The sequence below is a fragment of the Podarcis erhardii genome, assembly GCF_964252035.2.
Source record: "Podarcis erhardii genome assembly, chromosome: 8".
Classification (NCBI taxonomy): domain Eukaryota; kingdom Metazoa; phylum Chordata; class Lepidosauria; order Squamata; family Lacertidae; genus Podarcis; species Podarcis erhardii.
This window is the reverse complement of record NC_138499.1, coordinates 86234436-86251801: the sequence shown is the minus strand read 5'-3', so window position 1 is coordinate 86251801 and position 17366 is coordinate 86234436. Positions and strand designations below refer to the sequence as shown.

General features: G+C 46.6%; 1 protein-coding gene across 6 annotated transcripts in view; it reads left to right on the top strand.

Annotated features, from left to right (window-relative positions):
• ENOX1 (ecto-NOX disulfide-thiol exchanger 1) overlaps positions 1-17366 on the top strand; it is a 309881-nt gene that overhangs the window by 67715 nt on the left and 224800 nt on the right. For all 6 annotated transcript variants that reach the window (XM_081872748.1, XM_081872745.1, XM_081872749.1 and 3 more), the window contains exon 2: positions 5049-5152. The gene's annotated coding sequence lies outside the window, so the exon portion shown is untranslated. The remainder of the gene's footprint in view (positions 1-5048; positions 5153-17366) is intronic.

Sequence of the window (17366 nt, the reverse complement as noted above, 5' to 3'; positions counted from 1 at the left end):
AAACGTTTGGCAGAAGATTTGTAACAGAGTTTGAGCAGAACAATTGAACCCTATGGGCTACCGTACATCCTCTGGAGGATTGGGCAAAGGGATGTATTGTACAAAAGATAACAATCATGAATGCATTTCTTTTCTAATCTTTAAAAATATGTGTTTAGCAAATTTCCAGACATTTGAAAGCCACTGGAGTTATGCAGTGGCTGAACTGATGTGAAGCTATATGTGGGTGGATTTCGTGGGGACAGGTTTATTTAAATTCAGAAAATAAGATACTTTCCATCATCTCAGCATTGTCAGCCAGGTAAAAATTAACTCAATTATTTATCAGTCATACATCTGCTAATGAGTCCTGACAGTCTAAATTGACTCTCTGTCAGGAACTCTGTCGCCAACTATTTTGTAATACCAGCAATTACCCCAGAAGGACGTCGTCACTCTAGTCTTTATAAATGTAAAGCAAATGCTTTTTTATTTTTGTAATGCTTTCAATTCTAGGCTGCTATCAATTTAATTACATTTAATTAGTTTGACAATAAAGAGCCACTGTCTTAATTCCCCAGCCTGGTTCTTGAAATTCTATTCCTAAGAGAAATGGCTCGGGCTGCTGATTAACAGCTGAATAGGTTTTTGCGGGGGATAGTGGATGTGGAGCCCACTCTTCATAGCTGCCATCTCATTGTTCCACAACTAACATAACAAAAGCAAAAGTCTCTATATTCTTGCTTCCCGCACGCACTACACATTTTCTCCAGAAGCTATTGATTACTAGTGTGAGATGGGCACTTTGCAATATGCTAAATTTGAAGGAGTTTCCCAGTAGTGATGTATGGAAATGAGAGCTGGACCATCAAGAAGGCTGATCGCCGAAGAATTGATGCTTTTGAATTATGGTGCTGGAGGAGACTCTTGAGAGTCCCATGGACTGCAAGAAGATCAAACCTCTCCATTCTGAAGGAAATCAGCCCTGAGTGCTCACTGGAAGGACATATCCTGAAACTGAGGTTCCAATACTTTGGCCACCTCATGCAAAGAGAAGACTCCCTGGAAAAGACCCTGTGCTGGGAAAGATGGAGGGCACAAGGAGACGGGGACGACAGAGGACGAGATGGTTGGATAGTGTTCTCGAAGCTACAAACATGAGTTTGACCTAACTGCAGGAGGCAGTGGAAGACAGGAGTTCCTGGCGTGCTCTGGTCCACGGGGTCACGAAGAGTCGGACACGACTAAACAACTAAACAACAAAACAACATAATCAATAAAAGAGTTTAAACTAATCATGTTCTAAAATCATGCCGAAAAACTAGGATACAGGGAAAGGGGGCGGGGGATAGCTTGCTGAATAAGACAGGAACAGAGCTAAGGCTCTAGTCCCATGGAAGGAAGGTAACCAGAAGGGCAAAATGGTCAGGCACTAGGCCAGTCCAGACGTTTGGCTGTAGGGGGTGAAAGTGGTACCCAAAGGAAAAGGGAAGCCAACAAGAGCCACATACTCTAGGAAGAGAAGCTGAGGTGGTCAGAAGAAGAAGAAGGGAGTTTGTAGAGCTTTGTAAAAGTTCCAAGAATCAAAGGAAAAGAGGAAATGGCAAGGATAAATGTTTCATTTTGACAATGAGTTGCTGTGGATAGTGAGGGAAGGAGAATGTGAGATTTGGGACTGAGGCGCCCAAGGAAGAAGAAGAGACCATTGCGTGGGGAAGAGAGAGAAGTGGTCTCCTCAGGAAATGGGGACATGACTGAGCTTAACAGCAAACGCTAGGGGAAAGGGAGAAGAAAAAGTGGGGATTTGGCCAGTTGATGGACTTGCCAGAGATGGGAGATTTAATAATACAACCATAGAATGGTAGAATTGGAAGGGACTCTGAGGCTCATCTAACCACCTGTAATGCAGGAATCTCTACTAAAGCATCCGTGACAGATGGCCACCCATCCTTTGCAAAAAAAACCCCCTCAAATGAAGGAGAGTCCACCACCTACTGAAGTTGTCCATTCCACTGTTGACCATCAGGATGTTCTCATGATGTTTAGTCAGAATCCCTTTCTTGTAACTTTAAGCCATTGGTTCAGCTCCTACCCTCCAGAGCAGGAGAAAACAAGCTTTCTCCATCATCCACATGACAGCTCTTTAGATATTTGAAGATGGCTATCATATATCCTCTCTTCCAGGCTAAACATATGCAACTCCCCCAACTGTTCCTCTGTGGCTTGGTTTCCAGACCCATGATCATCTTGGTTGCTCAGTTTTCCTGTTCTGTGAGGTCAGGGAGAGAGGAAAGTGTGATATTTTAGGTGATCATATTTTGGCTTAACATTTCCAGAAAGGAGTCTAATGCTCATTTGTTTACTTTAAATTTACAAATGATAATGGAAGATAGCATAGATTTGATGGGTATTAGTAATTAATTATAATTGATCTTCTACAGAGCCGTGTGGCGGGGGTGGGGGTGGGGTGTTAGCACAAAGAAAAAATGGCCAGCACCTGTTTTTTTAAAACACAGGACTTATACATAAAGAGCCCCAGTAGCAGAGTTAAAATCCCTTTTGTTAGGCAGATTTACTGAAGCATTGGAGTTGGTTTTTAAATCTTCTTTTGATAACGTTCCAGCTCTTGAAGGCAGCTGGCTCCCTTTCCCCCCTATTCCAATAAAACAGACCACAGGCTGCAAGGTTAGTTTAAAATGCTTTACTCACAGTTATTAGGTTTCAGACTTGCATTTTACTTAATAGCAGTGATAAGAAATGTATGTAAATGTTCTTTGTTGAAAATGCAGCAAAAGCTGCCTCTGAAACATATCTAAAGCAGAGAAAGCTATGTTATGGCATGTCTACTCTGTTCCAATGTTGCTTGAGAGAGATCGGAGAGACTAAGAAAAAGTCCCACTTCTTCCCCAAGTTGAGTGTGACCTAGGTGAGTGTTTTCTAGAAATTTACAGCTCTGTGGTCCTTAACCCCTTCATTTACTAACTAGCAGAAGCATGCATTGTTAGCAGGCAATCTTCCACAAGATTCATGTTGAAGGAGACAGTAAGCAATGGATTCACCAGGAGCGATTGCAACTCAACTTGTTTGAAGATGCCTGTGTGGATTCTTGTAGCGGGAGGAGTAGCTGAGATTTTTATTATGATTTTATATGTCCAAGTTTTTTATTCAGGGTCTCTGGGGAGAGTCACAACAAAGGACTTATGCAGAGGTAAACAAAAGTATAAACTCAACTACCTTAAGGATAGGCACATAAATACAGTCATACCTCAGGTTGAATGTGCTTCAGGTTGAGTGCTTTCGGGTTGCGCTCCGCAGCAACCCGGAAGTAACGAAGTGCGTTACTTCTGGGTTTCACTGCTTGCGCATGTGCAGACGCTCAAAATGATGTCACACACATGTGCAGAAGCTGCAAAACACGACCCATGAATGCGCAGACGCGCCGTCACATCTTACGTTCCATTCAGGATGCGAACGGGGCTGCGGAACAGATCCCGTTCGCATCCTGAGGTACCACTGTATGTGCATAGCAGCTGGAGGCCGAGGAGAGGACAGAGGGTGAAGAACTGAGAGTTGGGCCTTTTCCTATCCTCTAGAACACATGGGAAACTCAACAAACCTGCTTAACTGGGTGTAGAGAGGGCAGCTGAGTGGGACATAGTGGGGGGGGGGGCGGCAGCCTGAGGAAGGACCACCCACCTTGGGCCAGCCCATAGAAGGCAAGTTTCCAGGAACTCTTGTCGTTGTGAGACTTTTGTGGGTGAGCTGAGAGCTTGTTTGGACCCTGGTGGCTGAGAGGGAAGGTGTGTCAGAAGGAAAATGAATTGAGATTGGGATAGAGATAGGCAATTTTGTTTTACTGTAACATTTTTATATGTAACTATATTTTTTAAATATTTTACTTAAGTTGTCGGTTGTTTCTTCAGCTTTTTGTACACTGCTTGGGGAGATATTTTTTAAAATATATTAAGCAGTATAGAAATTAAGCAATCAAAAATAATCAATCAATATATAAGGGGTTTACATAAGTGACCCAAAGAACTAAACCGGGGCACTGTCAGTGCAAAGCCAGTCCCAGCAGAACCTCTCCGCTGGCTCACTCTCAACACTAGCAGGTCTCCCTGAACCTTGATCTTGCTGCCGGTTGCAGAGAGAAAATTGTTTCTGTTCAATCACCTCAGCTCTACAGCAGTCTTCTCAAAATGGCTGCCTGTGCCAAAAACTCTGTAAAAATAATAATAATGGAAATTCTCCGTCCCCTTATATCAGAATGCCCCTGTGAAGTTTGCATCAAAAACTGGGCTTGATTTTGGGCCACTGCAAATTGGACATAATTTCCAAGAATCTGATAATTTCCATATTAGTTTATGGTGTGTGTGGGGGGGGGGGTAGCATCATAATAATACAGAAAAGGGGGTTAGTCACTTTAGGCGAATATTGCACACGCCAAAGAGAAAAGTATGTTGCAGTGGCACTAGGAGTTAATTTCATTCTCATCACGAGAGTACTCAGAGGGAATAGCGCCTTGCCTTAGCTCCTGTGTTATTTCCAATAAATATGGAAATAATGTCTCAGTACTTCAACCTGTTTGGAGATCTCATGGGAAATATCACAAGATTACGTGATGAGTCTGCAATTAATCCATGGAACACACTCTAGCCCTGTTTCTGTGTTTGCTTGCCGGGGACAATAAATACCTTTGTCCAAACTTGGCATTGCACTTTGCCTACAATAAGAGTATTTATTTACATAAATAATGGAAAAGTAGAAAATGTAGCTTTACAAAATCAAAGGACAACATCACATGGTAGTGTCCTGGTTTTATTTCTCTATTTAGGTAGCTTTGTTACTACATTGGCTGGCCTTCCTTTTTTAAGAGCTATTCCTGATTTGTTGGTTATTTCTAAGGTTGTGTGTATGTGTGTTTCACAACAAATGAATAAGAACTATAGGAGAAAAAAGAGAGAGAGAGGTTTTTGTATGAATATATGCTCCCAGGAGGTGATGGTATCTGTTCCTGTGTTGTTTCTGGTCTCACACACTTTTCTTAAGAAATGTTCTTTTTATTTCAGGTTTCACTGGAATCTTGGGTGGTTTCTCTTGCTGAATACAAAAATATATCTTGCTGAAAGTAACTGGCTGAGAAATATCTTCACCTTAGAGCCAGCATTGAAAAGTAAGTGGTCAGAATTATTCCTTCCAGTGATGACATTTAATATATTAGTACGGTTGCTGTTGTCACCAGCATTGTGAAATGTGTATCTGTTTCAAAGCACAGTAGATATGCCCTGTTGAGTAAATGGCTCTGTGTTGTTTGACAGAAAAATGAGGTATAAGTTTTAACAACCATCACCACCACTCCCACTCCAGCAAAAACATTTTTGCTTGCTTACAGGAGGCCTTGCTCAAGGTCATCCTCTGATGGCACTGGACACCAGTCAGGCTGGCAAAAATTAATCCCTCCCTTTCCCCTTTATGTTGGCAGTACTGTGGAAAGCTTGGTTCATTTTACAGATAGGTAGCCGTGTTGGTCTGCCATAGTCAAAACAAAACAAATTCCTTCCAGTAGCACCTTAAAGACCAACTAAGTCAGTTCTTGGTATGAGCTTTCGTGTGCATGCACACTTCTTCAGATACCAAGTATCTGAAGAAGTGTGCATGCACACAAAAGCTCATACCAAGAACTGACTTAGTTGGTCTTTAAGGTGCTACTGGAAGGAATTTGTTTTGTCTTGGTTCATTTGTTCATGTTTGGTGAGAACACCCTTACGTTACAAACTTTTGGGCTAGAGTATTCTCCATGATATCTGCAACTACAGGCCAACCCCTTTCTCCAAATCCTGCCTTCACCCAACTATCTTTGAACATACTTAGTCTCCACCTTGTGCCCCAATGAACTAGCAGGCATCCTACTGACCGCAGCACGATTAGTGATAGCTCAGCAATGGAAGAACCAGACTGAAATACCCTTGAAGGTATGGGAAAATAATATCTGGGATACAGCAATGTCTGAGCATCTCATCAGAGACAGGAGGGCAATTGAAAGGCATAACAAATAGAGACACCTTCCAAGAAACATGGACCCAATTTTTTTTATTATGTTATTGGCCAAAATCAAGACCTTCTTATCCCAAGTGCTCCATATTCTCAGTGGAGGGGTTACTTAAAGTAATATGTTTGAATGCTGAATGTGTATGTCCAGAGACAATGGATCATAGAATCATAGAATAGAATCTTAGAGTTGGAAGAGACCACAAGGGCCATTGAGTCCAACCCCCTGCCAAGCAGGAAACACCATCAGAGCACTCCTGACATATGGTTGTCAAGCCTCTGTTTAAAGACCTCCAAAGAAGGAGACTCCACCACACTCCTTGGCAGCAAATTCCACTGTCGAACAGTTCTTACTGTCAGGAAGTTCTTCCTAATGTTTAGGTGGAATCTTCTTTCTTGTAGTTTGGAACCATTGCTCCGTGTCCGCTTCTCTGGAGCAGCAGAAAACAACCTTTCTCCCTCCTCTATAAAACAATGGATAAAAACAAACACTGCTGGATAAGTGTTGTATTTGTGTAAAAACCAGTACAAAATTGTTTAACATCAACCACCACAACCACCTCTTAATGGAAGATGCACATTGTAAAAAATGGTTTTGAACAACTACACAATGTTTCCAGGGTTTTAGTATCTTATGGTTGAAATAGCCAGAAAAGTAGAAAAAATGTGGCTGGTTTTGAGTGAATTATTTGCCGCAGAACGGCTTGCAGTCGTGGTATTGCTCAGTTCCCTCTTCTTGTGTATGCTAATTTGTCCTCCCAAGCATTTTTATGCCAGGCTGCCTTGTATGTTCATCTCAACAACAATAGCATTTTGGAGTGAAAAGGAAACCGTGCTTGTTTCCCCATTATAGCAAAAAGATTAAAAGAAAATCTATGCATATTTTCCCCAATCAAATTTTGAGTCTTCTGTCTGTAGGAAACAGACATTCTGTCACAAATGGGGTGAAACCCATGTTGAATTGCACTGATAAAAACATCTCGACAAAAAAAGGATCTTTTGAATAAGGTTGCAGTTCTCCTCATTCACTTTCATGTGCTATATGTGGTTGTCTCCCATACTTTTGCAAACAGAAGATTATTTAGAGCAGAAAGAAACCAAAAAGTAAATGAAAAGGCAGGGATTGACGGCCTCTTTGGAAAGCCTGCAAGAACAGGTTATTTTTAGTTGTTGACAGCTTTCAGATGCCTTTAGGGTGCTGTAGGGAAGAGGAAGACCAAATGTGCCAAGGAGCCATGGATCTATGTTGCGGAGAAACAGATTTAGGATGGCAGTGAGAAAATACTGCATGTTAAAATGAAAAGAGAATGTATTATGCAAGGTTGCAAACGGGAATGGCACATTTTATTTTTAGTAATTAAAAAACGTAAGATTTTGTTTTCTGATTAGTTTTAGTGAATAATGAAAACAAGCTTATGATTTTAAATAAAGGGGCTGCACAGAACTATAGTTCAGTAGTGGGGGCAGCACTTGGGTCTGGCTGATCATGTTGGTCAGCTCTTATTTATTGCATTTTGCTCGTTCTTTCCCACATTTTACCCTATGTCCCAAAATGGTACCTGTGACTGTCAGGCAGGCAGGGAGCACACCGGCTGTTCCCACATTTGGGGCAGGGCCCTCCCCAATCCCTACAAGACAAAATGCTGGCCAACTAGCTCTGCTTTGCCTAGTAAGGTTGCGTGTCGAGGTCCCCAGGGCCACCCCAATAACTCACACATCACACAGAAATTTTGTTTAAGGTTTTTGGCATAATTTTGGCCACAACTTTATTAAAATACAAAAATGTGAGTGGTTGCTTAGGCATTGGTTGCGACTATCTGCCCCCCATGGGGGACAGACTGACATTCCGCACGCCTGCGAAAGTCAGAAAAGAGGAATACACTTGGGGGTAGCGTCGGAGCAGGGAACCTGCCCTCATCCCTCCCCAAATGCAACCAGGGGCTCTTGCGTGGCCCTAGCCCCTTGACAGAGTGGACAAGCAATAGTTAGCCCCTGATTCCTTTAATGGAATCCTTTGCAGCAGCAGCATTAGAGGGGCAGGCACAGCTAATCCATTCCCCTCAACCAACAAAACCATAAACCAATGCCTAACCGCGAACCTTACAAGTTGTGACGATTTGCTACGCAGTAGGCAAAAACCAAATAGCACCAGCCAATCAGCCAGATGGACAAAATTCCTACCGGGCCCCTGCCCCAAAAGCAGACAACCCAGGCATAGTAAGGTCAAAGCGAACAACCCTAAATATAGGGGGGAGGGACGGGCAATCTGATGCACGGGCAAAAAGAGGAAGCTCTATGCCTCGTGCAGGGAGTTTTAGCATTTCTGGCTGTCAATCAACAAATGGCAACATTAACTTTTTCCCAACAGCAAGGGAAGTCCAATCACATCACTGGCCAACGATCACTTAGCCTGCCCCACAACTTTGGAGTGTCCTGTCGGCCCCCACCGCAACACGTGCTCTCCATGAAGGAGAACATGCTATCTCAAAACTAAGCAGGTCAAGGATTGTTCTAGCTCTCCATTCTCTGCCTCACCTGTGAATTCACAGGATAAACAACTCAAGCCTCTTATACCTGGAAGACCACCTCCTTCCATACAGACCTTCCTGGGTATTAAGATTGGCAGAGGGCACCCACCTGGTTGTTCCACTACCCTCAGGTGCTCGGTTTGGGGGGGCAGTAGAGGACATTCTCTGTGGCTGCCCCTAAGCTGTGGAACTCCCTCCCCACAGAGATACATCAGGCATTTCAATATAAAGCTGTCGCCGAATGCTGAACAAACACACACCTCTTTGCTCTGGCTTTTCACCCTTGAGATGTATATTTTAGGACCTGCCTTATTTCTGGTTTTTTATTTTTATTTTTTATTGATACAGCAAGAAAAGAAAAAAGAGAAAACACAAATACCAAATTACACACAGGAATAACAGTAGATACTGAATTTTCTTAACAAACAATAAGACATGAATTGTTCTTAACACTAAAGACCCAACCTCCCATCTATTCCATATATTGATTTCATATAACTTACTGCCAGTACACACTTTTATCATTATTAAACTTTTTCTTAATATATCTTAATTCTTATATCTGCCTTGCAACTGTTACTGAAGTTCCTCGAATGCTGCAACCGAATTTAAACTACTATATTATATTTCAAATACAGTGGTGCCCCGCAAGACGAACGCCTCGCAAGACGGAAAACCCGCTAGACGAAAGGGTTTTCTGTTTTGGAGGCGCTTCGCAAAACAAATTTCCCTATGGGCTTGCTTCGCAAGACGAAAATGTCTTGCGAGTTCCTGCGGGTTTTTTTTCCCTCCCCCCCCCCCTTTTCCTAAGCCCTAAGCCGCTTATTAGCTGATCCGCTAAAAGCCGCTAAACCGCTAATAGCGCTAATCCTCTAAGCTGTCAATGGGCTTGCTTCGCAAGGCGAAAAAACCGCTATACGAAGAGCCTCACGGAACGGATTAATTTCGTCTTGCGAGGCACCACTGTATTCTTTGAAAACTTCCCATTTTGAAACAAATTCCTGTTTTGATTTATTCTTTATTCCAATAGACCGTCTAATTCTGCATATTCTGTCAGCTTTTGGATCTAGTCTTGCAATCTTGTATAGAGGGAATTTCATTAACTCTTATTTCTGTTTTTAACATGGTGTTTAATGGTTGCAACCTGCCCTAGGACTCTGGGGTGGAAGGTGAAGGGATCGGGAAATCACCATGTGCTTCCTCTTCCTTCAACGTAGGCAACAATTTTGTTGAAGGAATTAGGCACCTGCTCCACTTTATCCATGATGTGCATTAAACAGACATCGTTTCTCCCATCGTGTTTGGCTTGGCTGTAATAAATTGCAGACAAAGAAAGGGAACAGTAATGAAGCCATGTGAGTGCTGTGGCTTTCGCTGGGGGGGGGGGGGAGGCCAGCTTTTGTAGCCTGGAGAATGATGGCTCAGGCAGGTGGTGACCTGGGACCAGACTCCCTCACTAGCATAGGACTTGTTGGCTAATTACTTGTTTTGTGTACATCCCATTCTTCCTGCTGAGGGCAACGGCGTTTTCCCTTCTCTTTGGCCTACCTTACGGTGTGTAAGCTGAAGGAGGCGGAAACAATTCCTGCTTTCAGCCTTCGTCCACACCAGTATTATTTATTGCACTGTACATCTGAATAGTGTTGCTGAAGAAAGAGATGATTACATAGGATGTCATTGTCAGCATGTTTGCAAGGTCAGTGTGTCAGCTCAATATTAAAGGAAATTAAGGATAACAATGAGCAACAAGCCCAGATGAGTCCACTTTCATAGGCCTTGGAGAGGATCCAAAGGAGCGATAAGCTCATGCGAGTAAAATCATGCATGCAAGGCATGGGCATCATAATTAACACAAAACTGTGTTGTTGTTCTTGTTGTTTGGTGCTATTTTAGTGCCCTGAGTGCAAACAATGTAGTACACATTTGTTGAAAAGATGGTAGTGATACCACGCTTGAATTTTCATACTTTTCTGTCTTGCAGGCCAATCTTATAATAATAATAATAATTTTTTTAAATTTATATCCTGCCCTCCCCAGCCGAAGCTGGCTCAGAGCCCCTTGGGGGTTCAGTTGGCCCCCCCTGGTTTTTCCCCCCAAACCACACCTGTCAGCCCATTACCTGACATCACTGGTGATGTCAGATTATGGGCAGGATGACAGGGTTTAATCCTGCATGGGCTACACTGCCCAGTTCTCAGCTGGGAACAGGACCATGCAGCCTAGGATTTCATCTCTGCTCATCAGAGGAGGAGAGGCTTGTTCAAAGTGTCACTTTAAGTCAGCCACTGAGCTTCCAATGTTTGCAAAGTGTCATTTGAACTAAGCCATTTCTGAGCTTGGGAGGAGAGGGTGTTGCGGGCTACCCCCTCCCACACACGTGGGGGCTGGCCTTTTGCCCCCGCGAGAACAGGGAATCCCCGGTCGTGCCTTCGACCCAGCCCGCCAATCAGCAGGCTGGGGAGGCGGGGCCTAGCCTATTTAAGGCCAGGCACGCCCGGGGACCGCCCTCTTTCCCCTTTCTAGCTGAGCGGTTGGGAGCGTCTCTGCGTTGGTGTTTTGCTTCCAAGCTACATCGGAGTTGCTGGGACGTCCAGAAAGTCTCCCCTGATCGTCCTGCGGCTGGCTAAGTACTTGGGTGTGGGGGGTGGTTTTTTGTAATTTAATCAGGCAATCACCCCTCTCTTCGCAGACGGGTATCTGCGGGGCTGTGGATCTTCCTACACTAATTTTCCAGGCAGGGAGGTTTAAATCCGTCCCTGCTTTAAGCCGTGCACGCAGCTTCCCTGCTCACTACACATCTGCTAGGACCTTGTCCGGGTGTGGGGAAGTCCTCAAGAAGGGTCAGTTCGTCAGTGGGGGGGAGGCTGCCTTTGTGATCAAGTAGCTCGGAGTATTCCAATGTTTGCAAAGTGTCATTCGAACTATCCTCTTCCTCCCCCACCCCTTTGCAAGGGGACTTTGCAAAACAATGGAGGGGTGTTTGACAGGTGGGCAAGCTGGTCCCACAGCTGCCTCTGGACCTGGAGGAGGAACACACTCTGCACACGCTCAGGAGCGCATCTCGGTGCCGCCCACTCACCGGCATTGTTTTCTTTTAAAAAATATTTTTATTACAGTTTTCTTGGTTTACACAGGTATGTGCAATGTCTCTTTTTTTCAAGTTACATTTTCCATAGGTCAGTTTCATTTGTTGAGACATTAGGGTTACATTAGGAAGAGGTGGAGGGGGGAAAGCTGAGTGGGAGTGGGGTCGGGAGGCGATGTTTCTAATTTGCTTAATGTATGTGTGGGGTTTTGTGTCAGCGTCGTTTGTGCGGGTTCTCTTTGCTATTCGTTTGTATTCCTTTGGTGGTGAGAGAAGTTGGGGTTGGCCTCGGGTGCGGTTGCTTCAGTGGTGCCCCGCAAGACGAACGCCTCGCAAGACGGAAAACCCGCTAGACGAAAGGGTTTTCCGTTTTGGAGGCGCTTCGCAAAACGAATTTCCCTATGGGCTTGCTTTGCAAGCCGAAAATGTCTTGCGAGTTCCTGCAGGTTTTTCCCCCTTTCCCCCCCTTTTCCTAAGCCGCTAAGCCGCTTATCAGCTGATCCACTAAAAGCCGCTAAACCGCTAATAGCGCTAATCCGCTAAGCTGTCAATGGGCTTGCTTCGCAAGACAAAAAAACCGCTAGACGAAGAGCCTCACGGAACGGATTAATTTCGTCTTGCGAGGCACCACTGTTGTTTGTGACTGGCTGTGGTGAACTTTGTTTTCATGTGTAAGTGGAGTGGGTGGGTGTTTTTGAATCGGGTTTGCCATATTGATTCGTATGCTGTTACCCGCCGGCGTTATTGATGAGCAGCAGCCGTTCCATCAGTCCATCCCGGCAGAGCTCCCAGGCGGCATGCACCACACGCTGTGGCCTGTCATCCTGGCCGCGCACGTGGAGCGCCGGGCAGGTGGCACACAGCTCGCCCTCCCGCTGCTCCAGTATGGCCGCTGAGTGCGCCATCACCCGCAGCTCTGAGCCGGGCGCCAGACAGGCTTGCCAAGCAACGATGCCCATGGCACAGCTCACACCCGCCTCCTGCCCGCTGGCCTCTCCCTCCATGGCCACACCGGGTTTACCTCAGCGCACAGGCGGCAAGGCTTCCTGCAGCCAATCCGAAGCCATGCCAGTGCCATGGAAGTCAGTCCCCGCACGGCGAGGCGTCCGTAGCTTCTTTGCAAGGAAACACTGTGTCGTGTTGGTTTAGCTCAGCGCAGGGACTGACCAAGCGGGCGGCAGGGTCCGCGGGCCGGATTTACGAGCCTGGTGGGCCACATCCAGCCCCCGGGCCATAGTTTGCTGACCCCTGCTCTAGTATTACTGTGGTCTTGGCCACACCACATTTACTGCCCTTACTGTGTCCCTCATGTCCCAGCTTTCGCAATGGACCCCTTTGTCAGGGCACCATCTGGCTTCAGAGTAATCTGGCTGAATTCCCAAAGGGTCAAAATTTTGATGAATGTGAAGAGCTGTCTGTTGTGACGTGGGGTTTGTGATTTCAGCTCTCTTGACATAATATGCTGGAGACAGTTCTCTAGTAACACTTCTTTATTAAAAGCAACAAGACTAAAACCTGAGGAGGGGAGAGCTACATTTATAGGGACAGGGAACAAGCTAGAAGGGATACATTTTGGAGGGAACAATATCAGGCAATCACAGTCCTGCCTTTTGGAGGCAACCAATAAGACAGAGGATCCAAATACAGCAGCTTAAATGAACCAATAGTAGCTGTACCCTCTGGAACCAAAAGGCAGTTACTTTACCCTAATTCAATTACAGACAATAATAATACAGATATAAAATCCTTTGACTCAATACACAACACCCCTCCCCCCCTAGTGAGCACAGCAGACGTAATCTCTCAGGTACTGTGGGGTCCTACAACTTCTACTTGATCTCCTGACAACAGGTGTTGCCGGTTCTGGATTGGGTGTCACCACTGGTAGGGGGGCTGCTATAGGGGTTTCGTCAGGAACAGATGGAGTCCCAGACATCTCAGGGTCCCCTCCCTGTACCTCGTCATCCTGAGGACTAGCAGACCCTGGTTCATTTGCTGAAGCCCCTGGTGATTGCACCTCTGGGCCATTTTCACTCTGGTCTTGCAGCTCTGCGTCGTTAGCCAGGGATGAATTATCAGACTCCTCCCTGCTGAACGCCCGGCGCCTCAGCTGATCTATATGTCTCTTCCAAACTTGCCCATTTTCCAAGGTCACATAATAGGACACAGGTCCACTAGCCCGGGTGACCACACCAGCCACCCACCACGAACCTCGTGAATAGTTCCTCACCCAGACCAGATCTTCAGGGGCGAAATACCTTGTTGTGTCAGTCTCAGCCTGGGGGTTTGCTCTTGAATTACGGTTTGGCATTTTATCCGGGTGGACATAATCCAACACCATTACCAATCTTCTACCCAAGAGCAGCTCAGCTGGCGACTTGCCCATCGCAGTACACAGCGTCGCATGCTGCAAAAATAACATTCGCGCGATGCGAGCTGACCAGTTACCCTCCATTAAGCGCGCAATGGATTCTTTGGCTGTTCTTACCATGCGCTCCGCCTGCCCATTGGAGGATGGGTGAAAGGGCGCGGATGTGACCCCCCTTATGAAGTTATCAGCCAAGAATGCCCTGAATTCCTGGGATACAAAAGCTGCCCCATTATCTGATACAGTGGTCTCAGGTAACCCATGGGTTGCAAACAGCTGCCTCAACACCTTGATTACGGCAGCTGATGCCATGCTAGGGACCATCGCCACTTCTAACCATTTGGAATATGCATCGACGATAACCAAAAAGACCTTCCCCTGGAATGGCCCAGCAAAATCTAAGTGCAGCCGGCTCCAGGGAGATCTGGACTGCTCCCACCAGTGAACTGGTGCTCTGGCCACTTCTGGCCGCACCTCTTGGCATGCCTTGCATGTTCGTACCCATTGTTCTATGTTCTGGTCCATTCCAGGCCACCACACATAACATCGGGCTAGCGACTTCATCCTGACCATTCCCGGGTGTCCCATGTGAAGCGTCTCAAGAACCCTGTTTCTCAGTGGTGCTGGGATGATCACCCTATCTCCCCACAGGAGACAACCCTTATGCATGGATAACTCGTGCTGCCTTGTTGCATAAGGCCTGAATTTGTCTTCATGCGGACCACCTGGCCACCCCCTCCCCACCCAAGTGAGCACACGGGAGAGAACAGCATCTTTCTTCGTTTTCTCAGCAATATCAGTAGCCGTTACAGGAGCCCCTGGAAGTGTTTCCAGCATCATTATGTGCTCCGCTGGAGCAGGATCCTCATTGCTCCCGCCAGGAAGGGGCAATCGACTCAGTGCATCAGCGTGGCACAACCATTTTCCTGGCACATGGGTCAAGGTGTACTGGAACCCGTTCAGGAATATAGACCAACGCAACATTCTGGGGGAGAGAATTTGTGGCGTTTGTTTGTTCGGGTTGAACAACCCCAACAGTGGTTTGTGGTCCGTTTCAATGGAGAAATGGCGACCGTACACATAATCATGGAACTTTTTGATTCCTGCCACAATTGCAAGTGCCTCTTTGTCAATTTGAGCATAGTTGCGCTCCGTGGGCGACAACGTACGGGAATAGAAAGAGATGGGCTTTTCTGACCCATCCGGTTCCCTATGACTCAGCACCGCCCCCAGGCCGCATTGAGAGGCATCACATGCCAGGACCAGCAGCTTCGATTCATCATAATGAGCAAGGACGCTCTTGCTACTGAGCATTCCTCGCAAGGAGTCAAAAGCCTTCTGCTGCTCCTGCCCCCATCGCCACACATTCTTTTTCTGCAACAGTCTATGTAATGGTTCAGCTACCGAAGCTTTCTGGGGTAAGAACGAATGATAAAAGTTAATAAGTCCCAGGAATGACTGCAACTCCGTCTTGTTCTGTGGTCGTGGTGCCTCGATGATGGCCTTAACCTTAGCATCTGTGGGGTGGATGCCTGATGCATCAATTTTAAACCCCAAGAATTCCACAGTTGGCACCCCAAAACTGCATTTTTCCTTTTTTAGTTGCAACCCCGCCTCCTTGAACTTGAGCAACACTGCACGGACACGCGCAACCAGTTCCTGTGGGTCTTTTCCAGCAATCAAAACGTCATCAAAAAATGGCAAGACCCCCGGCAGACCTCTTAACAGGCGTTCCATGAGCCCTTGAAAAATCCCTGGGGCCACACAAACTCCAAATTGTAATCTGTTAACTCTGAACGCCCCTTTATGTGTGACAATAGTCTGTGCTTCCGCTGATTGTGGGGTTACTGGTAGCTGTTGGTAAGCTTGTGTCAGGTCAATTTTGGCGAACACCTTGCCCCCAGCCAGTTTAGCCAACAGATGTGATACGACTGGAATGGGGTATGAGTTTCCCCTGAGTGCCTTATTGATAGTACATTTGTAATCAGCACAGATCCTGACTTCCCCATTTGCTTTAAGGGGCGTGACGATTGGAGTCTCCCACTTAGCGGAGTCCACGGGTGAGAGAACTCCCTGCTTGACCAATTTATCCAGCTCTGCTTCAATCTTGGGTTGCAGTGCAAATGGCACTCGTCTTGGTTTGAGTCGGATTGGGGCCACCCCAGGGTCCAATTCGAAGTCAACTGGGGGCCCTTTATAACAACCCAGTTTTCCATTAAAGAGACCAGCAAATTCTTTGCATAATGCCTCACTCATCTCAGGGCAGGTTTGGATTGAATTAAGCCCTGATATACTCAGTCCCAGGGCGGGGAACCAGTCAGTGCCCAGGAGACTGGGGCGACTGCCCTTCGCAATCACCAGTTTCAGTACCGCCTGTTTGTCCCGGAACTGTACTCTCATGGCACACATTCCCATGACATGGATGCGGCCCGCTGAGTATGACTGCAAAGTTGCCGGGAAGGGCTCCAGAGGGGGCAACTTACCCCTGGGGAAGAATGTCCTCGCAGTCTGGTCCGACACGATAGTGAATCCAGATCCGGAGTCCACCTCCATGTCGCACAGCTGACCCTCAATCTTCACCTTGACGTGTGCCTTGCCTTGCGCTGGAAACTGCACGACCCTCCCGTTGATCTCCGTTACGTAGTGGCAGTCCTTTAGAACATGGTTCGCTGTGGCCGATCTGCGATGCTCCAGTCTAGGTGCTCCTGTCGCTCCCAACGCCGCCGATCTACAGACCCTGGCGATGTGACTTGTCTTTCCGCACGTCCGGCACATAGCATCCCGGAAACGACAACTCTTCCGCTCATGGTTTCCGCCACAACCAGGGCACCTGCCTCGGTGATCTTTGTGCACTGTGCAGGCCTGACGCACTGACTCGACCCCATGGACTGGGCTCTGGCTCGGAGTAGCCTCTAGCTCGTCCATGGCATGCGCAACTTCTATCTGTGGCTTAGGGGCCCTGCGACTGGCATCAAGCTCCTCTCTTTCATAATTCTCCGTGGCAGTGGCCTCCTTCAAGGCTGAAGCAAGGGTAACCTCTTCTTTAGCCACGATGCGTCTTCTGGCTTTCTTGCTGCTCAGACCACCGACAAACCGATCCAGGAGAGTCTCTTCCAGATCTTGGAAGTCGCAGTGCTGAGCGAGCTTCCGCAGTTCAGCTAGAAATGCAGATACAGACTCCCCAGCACGCTGCTGCCTCTTATGAAACTCCATCCGCCGGGCCATCTTGGTCTCAGTAGGCGCTAAATGGCTTGTTAGGCAGGCAAGAATATCTTTGAGAGATGTCTCACTTAGCTTCGCTGGGGGCAAGCAATGCCTTGGCCAGCTTGAAGGTCTCAGGCCCACAGTAGCTCAGGAA